This window comes from Babylonia areolata, chromosome 1, assembly GCF_041734735.1.
Source record: "Babylonia areolata isolate BAREFJ2019XMU chromosome 1, ASM4173473v1, whole genome shotgun sequence".
Lineage (NCBI taxonomy): Eukaryota > Metazoa > Mollusca > Gastropoda > Neogastropoda > Buccinidae > Babylonia > Babylonia areolata.
This window is the reverse complement of record NC_134876.1, coordinates 71,376,718-71,384,217: the sequence shown is the minus strand read 5'-3', so window position 1 is coordinate 71,384,217 and position 7,500 is coordinate 71,376,718. Positions and strand designations below refer to the sequence as shown.

The following is a 7,500-nucleotide window of genomic DNA, read 5'->3' as shown; positions in this document are numbered from 1 at the left end:
ATCACATCTTGTCGTGTATTGTCGATTGAATATAGGATTGAATGGGCAGGTCAACAACTTGAAATAAAATGGCATCATTCGCATTCGCGAAGAATATGAGCACGCGCTTTGAATGTGTATAAATATGTGTACGCAATTGATTTTTGCCCATGACCTTCAGGGCTCAGCCAATAGATCTATAAAGTCCACTCATCATATTGATTTTAGTATTTTCCGAAAAAAACCACTTGGGCGAATGAACATAGTGAAAGTCCTGTACACCGAGAGTAAAACACACAAGCTTTTTATGTATTGAGTATAATTTCAAAATGTAATGTTTAAGATGAGAAAGATCAGTTTAAAGGAAATTAAGTCCCCTAGCATCCATTACAGATTAATTTCCCTTTTTTACTATCTGCACCAAAACGTTTGCAAAATAAATAAAACTTCCATGCTTAGCAAAAGAAGTTCCTGTTTGAACAAAAAATGATAATAATGACTGCTCTTGTTGTTGTGTCAGAATATCAGATCAAAGTGCCAAGTTTAGAGAATACAAAAAAATATAAATATAACAGTAAATGCAGTTTGCATATAATTTGGCTTCTTTTAAAAAAAAATTTTTGGTGCCCATCCCAGAGGTGCAATATTGTTTTAAACAAGATGACTGGAAAGAACTGAATTTTTCCTATTTTTATGCCTAATTTGGGGTCAACTGACAAAGTATTTGCAGAGAAAATGTCAATGTTAAAGTTTACCACGGACACACACACACACACACACACACACACACACAGACAACCGAACACCGGGTTAAAACATAGACTCACTTTGTTTACACAAGTGAGTCAAAAAAAAAAAAAAAAAAAAAAAAAAAAAAGGTAGAAAAAAATATCACTGACGTTTTAAACTAATAAGAGAGTCTTGTCCGTTCACCCACAAACCATCCTTGTCCTTCTAGCTATAAAAGATTCTTCCTTTTCGCCTATCATAGTAAAACATTATTTCCTATTTAATAACATACATTTGCCGTGCCGTGGCCAGCTTGTAACCAGCACCCTCACTGAGTGGCGGCACGGCAGTATGGTACTAACTGAGGACAACCAATGATCAACAGCCCGTGACGAGTGGCAGTGACACCCCAGGAACGTGGTACTGCTAATTCAACCCTGTGGGATGGGTTAATGTTACGGTCAGGGGGTCAGGGCACTTATATAAGCATTAATCTTTTTGTATATATATATATATATATATATAATGTGTGTGTGTGTGTGTGTGTGTGTGTGTGTGTATGTATGTGTGTGTGTGTGTGTGTGTGTGTGTGTGTGTGTGTGTGTGTGTGTGTGTGACAAGAAAAGAAACACACTAACATAAGCTGACTCCATATATGTGTGTGTGTGTGTGTGTGTGTGTGTGTGTGTGTGTTTAATTTTTCGGGCTGGGTTAGTAAGACATGTTGCGGTTTTCACTGGTCAATAATAACTGAAGATTGGATATTTTCAGTCACTAAACAGAAACTTCGGCCGGAAAATGGGGTACCCCCCCCCCCCTACCCCCCGCCTCCCTCCCTCCCTTTGTTCCGTGCACAAAGGCACAAGTGGTTTGGTTGTCAGTATTCTCTCTCAGCCCGCCTTAGGCTAAGTCCTTCCACTGTGTCGGGATCCATGCAAAGACCTTTCCTCTGTCTGCTTTTCCATGCCGTTTCTTTGTTGTGGTGTGGCTGCCTTAGAATTACTGAAATCCACACCATTGTTTAGGCGGCGTTCTCACTGGGAAAAACAACGAAAAACCCCAACCAATTCAGCTCAGCCTGTACTTGCAGAATAACACTGCTTAAAAAACGGATGAGTAAAACCGAACTGGCATTTTTCCACATAAAAACTACATTTTCTTTATTGTATATGGGCACCGAATGAACATTCGTGCTCAATCGGTTAACAAAAATAATAATCTGTGCCCTTGAAAACAAGTCGGTCAGTGTTCACCCCGTCCACCATAGCAATGTCAGTGACACACACACTGACGTCATAGTATTAGTGCCGGTTTACTGATCTACACGCCAGACTGGAGGGGATGTGGGTAACAGACAATAAGTAAGTTTATTCAGTATACTTTTTTTTTCTAAGAACATAGCCACCTCTCCCCCCCCCCCCATCACACACACACACACACACACACACACACACACTACCGTCCCAACATTAAGGCCCAGAACTTGTCACAGTGCCCGGAGTAGCTACTAGCGGACAAAAAGGAAAGGAAAGAAAAAGAACTGTGAAGCGGAACGTCAGTGGTGTTTCGCAACTCAGTCGGTGGGTCTACCTAGCACACACACGTACACACTGACACACACACACACACGGAGGCATGCACACACACACACACACACACGGGGACACGCACGCACGCACCTCTCCGCCCCCCACCCTCCCTTGTCCCCCTCCCCCCACAAGGTTTGGTGGGATCAGCGGACATGAAAACAGTGCAAACCAACCTGTTGTACAACTCAAGTTTTTCACAATTTCTCACTTTCTCCCCCTTCCTTTTCACAAACCCACCCCCACCCCCCACTACCACTGCTACCCGTAAACTAATTTTCTTCGCTCTTTTGGAGCGTTTCAAACTATTTTATTCGCTCACTGAACTGTCGTTGTTTTTCACCCTGACCCCGCCACCAATGGACATTCCCTGTTTTATTTCTCCTCTCCTTCTTTTGGCATGGCAGCCAAGAGATATTGGTTGTAAACTGGTGACCTCAGCGACCTTTGACATTGACCTTTTAACCTCGGATACCCCCGACCTTCAAGGTCAGTGTTGTCCACAAGTGGACGGTCGAGTGGTACCGCGGCAGTACAGTGCGCTTCGATCACACACTACTGCTTACAGGGGATGCAAATGCGAACGTGTGCGCGTTCAGCTGCGCTGTTTCTGTGTGTGTTTTAGATGCGCTGTGTCGCGCCGCACGGGAGTCAGCTATGGCTGTGCAGTGGGCAGATCAAGCGAGACTGCTGGCAGCACCACATGACACTCCTCGCGACAGAAGCTGTGACTTTATAAGTTACCTGTGATCAGTATTGGGGACAAGGTTTTTTTTAGTGCTTTGCGGCACCAGAGTTTTCATACTGGCTGCTGCCTAGTTGCCTGCCTGTGTATCATTTCGATTTTTGCCAGTGTGGCAGTGTGGTTGACTGACGCTTGAACTGTTTGGCGGCTTTTCTTCCAGACTGATTTCGTTTGGTTTCGTTGTCAGATCAGTTCGGAGTCTTCGAGTCAGTGTCCTCCAGGACAGTTTTCATTCTTCCTATTTCTTTGTCGGTGAGTGATGTTGTGTGTGTGTGTGTGTGTGTGTGTGTGTGTGTGCGCGCGTGCGTGTGTGTGTGTGTGTGTGTGTGGGGGGGGGGGGGGGGGGGGGTGTGTGTGTGTGGGGGGTGGGGGTGGGGGGTGCGTGCGTATGTGTGTGTGTGTGTGTGTGTGTGTAGCCTGTGTTGTGTGTGTGTGTGTGTGTGTGTGTGTGTGTGTGTGTGTGTAGCCTGTGTGTGTTCGTGGTTTATGTGTGTGAGTGTTTTAGTGTGCGTGTGTTTTAGTGTGCGTGTGTTTGTGTGTGTGTGTGTGTGTGTGTGTGTGTGTGTGTGTGTGTGTGTGTGCGCGCGCGCGCACGCGCGCGTGTAGTGTGCGTGTATATGTGTGAGTGTGTGTGTGTGTGTGTGTGTGTGTGTGTGTGTGTGTGTAGCCTATGTGGTGTGTGTGTGTTTGCCGTGTGTGTGTGTGTGCGTTTGTTCTTTCTCTCTCTCTCCCTCTCTCTCTCTCTCTCTCTCTCTGTGGATTTGTTGTTGCTCTTGTGTGTCCTAGTGGTGTCTCGGGACAGTCAGATGCTACGTAATGTGTGTCCTAGTGGTGTCTCGGGACAGTCAGATGCTACGTAATGTGTGTCCTTGTGGTGTCTCGGGACAGTCAGATGCTATGTAATGTGTGTCCTAGTGGTGTCTCGGGACAGTCAGATGCTATGTAATGTGTGTCCTAGTGGTGTCTCGGGACAGTCAGATGCTACGTAATGTGTGTCCTTGTGGTGTCTCGGGACAGTCAGATGCTACGTAATGTGTGTCCTTGTGGTGTCTCGGAACAGTCAGATGCTATGTAATGTGTGTCCTTGTGGTGTCTCGGGACAGTCAGATGCTACGTAATGTGTGTCCTAGTGGTGTCTCGGGACAGTCAGATGCTACGTAATGTGTGTCCTAGTGGTGTCTCGGGACAGTCAGATGCTACGTAATGTGTGTCCTAGTGGTGTCTCGGGACAGTCAGATGCTACGTAATGTGTGTCCTTGTGGTGTCTCGGGACAGTCAGATGCTATGTAATGTGTGTCCTAGTGGTGTCTCGGGACAGTCAGATGCTATGTAATGTGTGTCCTAGTGGTGTCTCGGGACAGTCAGATGCTACGTAATGTGTGTCCTTGTGGTGTCTCGGGACAGTCAGATGCTACGTAATGTGTGTCCTTGTGGTGTCTCGGGACAGTCAGATGCTATGTAATGTGTGTCCTTGTGGTGTCTCGGGACAGTCAGATGCTACGTAATGTGTGTCCTAGTGGTGTCTCGGGACAGTCAGATGCTACGTAATGTGTGTCCTAGTGGTGTCTCGGGACAGTCAGATGCTACGTAATGTGTGTCCTAGTGGTGTCTCGGGACAGTCAGATGCTACGTAATGTGTGTCCTTGTGGTGTCTCGGGACAGTCAGATGCTACGTAATGTGTGTCTGTCCTAGTGGTGTCTCGGGACAGTCAGATGCTACGTAATGTGTGTCCTAGTGGTGTCTCGGGACAGTCAGATGCTACGTAATGTGTGTCCTAGTGGTGTCTCGGGACATATGCCTACGTAATGATGTAGTGGCAGTGGCGTGTGTGTGCGTTGAGTTCACTTTAATGATAACGGACGATGATGATATGGATACTTTCGTAGCGCCTATCCTCGGTCAAAGACCAAACTCTAAGCACTTTACAAACACGTGATCATTTGCACAACAGGCTGCCTACCTGGGTAGAGCCGACTGACGGCCGCCATTGGGCGCTCATCATTCGTTTCCTGTATCATTCAGCCCAGATTTCAGGCACGCACACATACACACCCAGACAGACAAGTAACATTCTACGTGTATGACCGTTTAACATGTCCATTCACAAAATAATGCTATTAGTTAAATGGTAAAATCTGACTTGATAATAGTATCAATTAGATAATTAGTATGCCTTACTAACAAGCTTTGAATGAGCGGGGGAGGGGGGGGGGGTGTTAACCAGGAGATCCAAATATACCGAATTTTACAGGAACGAAACGCTAAACATAAGCTTGAATACGTACCGCTAGAAGAAAGCTAATGTAGACAGACAGACAGACAGACAGATAGATAGAAAGGTAGGTAGGTAACTAGCTGAAGATTGACGACCATTTTTTACCATCACAGCCCTTAAAACTGACACTGACACCTGTCACACTTCCCGCCCCCTCATTCCCCCACTCGTAAAGTTGTATATATGGACAATCTTAGCGACAACTGAGTGCTTCAGTTTGCACATATATCCCATCTTCGTATCCGTAACATTTGTTTTTTTAAATGGAAGAATAGTAGAAGAAGCAGCAACAACAAAAACACTACCACAATCACCACCAATGACGACAAAAAATGAATAGTACGCGTAACAGACCAGTGCGCACGAATACTATTGCACAAGAGGCAGGAACGTGAACTCCCGAGAGCAAGGTTTCGGTTGCGCCCCTTTTCTCTGCATTCAAATTTTGTATTACGTGTAGCTGACACATTTTGTACTTTCCAAAGTCAATTCAGGTCTAGATTGGAAGCTGCTAGGCAAATCTCGCTGTCTGCCATAAATGAAGCCAAACCGTAGCTTTATTAGGCTTTTATTTTGAATAAACCTTCACCGACGTCACAGTGTCAGACTCTGGTGAGAAACTGGCTTGATTCAAATCGCCCGCCATTTATAGTCCGGTTCAGGCTTTAGCTTTTGACGACGCTTGTGGACATTTTGAGTACGTAATGGGCTTCTTTTTGAAGGTACTGAAGGTATCCTTTGCAGGTCATCTGGGGTCATCTGAAGCTCAAGGGTGCCTTTCTGGAACAGCGCAGTGACTTCGCACAAAAATACGTTGCGTTGGTCTGTTGTTCCTGGAGTTGGCGTTGCTATGTGTAGAGGATCAGTTTGTCTATCTGTCGGGTTTTTGTTTCATTCTAATTTTTGACACATGAAACTGCAGAGAAAGCTAAAGTATTTGTCGCTCCGTCTGTTTCTCTCTCAGACACACATACTTTTAGGAACTCTCTCTCTGTCTCTCTCTCTCTGTGTCTTTGATATATTTTGTCTGTCTGTCCTTCTTTCTTTGCCTCTCACACAAACGGAAATGTCCTTCTCTGTCTACCTTAAATAGAAAAAAAAAACGTTGACCAATCCCACACCTTCCATCCCCATCCGCCCCCTTTCCCTACTTAATAATAATAATAATACATAGTTTTTCTCAGTGTGGCGCGATATCCAGCACCAATGCTGCTCAAAGCGCCTTACATCATCTAGTAGACTGTAAACATGCCTTAAAAAACACATCAACCGCTATCTGACAATGGAAAACATCCAGTGTGTTCATATGAATGAAAAAGCACACTTAAGAGATGAATCAGATTATAAAAGCTATGAAGTAAATGAGGCTTAGATTAAAACAAAATGCATTTCATAGAACACACACACACACACACACACATATATATATATATACACGCGCGCTACACACACACATATAGATGTCCCTCCCTTGCAGACACACACACACACTCACACACAGACACACCTTTCTCTCCACCCCCTTACCTCTCTCCCATCCTCATCCATCCCTTTACAAATTCTGCAGTTCCATCTGTTCCCACTGGGATCAGTTTTATATGATAGGCTTAATCCACTCATGTTTGAAACGGCTCAAATCTGAATTTTGAGCACCCGTGGCTGCCTGTTATAAGTATATCGGTCCACTAGTTACTTTGTTGGGATTTTTTCCTTTTTTTCTATCAAAAAATATTACATTTTTTTTTCTCTATTAAAAACAAAAAAAACAACTTATTGCATACTAAGGGAGGAGGTGTGGTGGTGGTGGTGGTGGAAAGGAACAATCAGATGAGGCAGGGGTGGGGTTTGCTGGGAAGGGAAGATGTTTTCGTCAAAAGTGACAATTGTGGAGAGACGTTAGAACAATGCAACGAAAACACACACACACACACACACACACACACACACACACACACACACACACACACACACACACACACACACACACACGCACGCACGCAAGCACGCAAAGTCGATCAATCGAGCTGAATAACAAACTTAAATGTGAGAGTTGGTGGTGAAACTGGAGGAGTACGGAATATACATGTATCTGTGTATGATTCTCAGTGGCCATCAGCATAACAGAGGAGGCAACTGCTGTCCCGAATATGTGGGCTAGAATATGATTAAAGTTGAGAGTGCCATT

At 44.9% G+C, this 7,500-nt stretch overlaps 1 protein-coding gene across 1 annotated transcript in view; it reads left to right on the top strand.

The window, feature by feature from the left end:
* The first annotated feature begins 3,148 nt into the window (after positions 1-3,148).
* The window catches only part of LOC143286815 (uncharacterized), a 192,357-nt gene continuing 188,005 nt past the window's right edge, over positions 3,149-7,500 (top strand). Inside the window, exon 1 of the mRNA XM_076594631.1 lies at positions 3,149-3,291. The gene's annotated coding sequence lies outside the window, so the exon portion shown is untranslated. The remainder of the gene's footprint in view (positions 3,292-7,500) is intronic.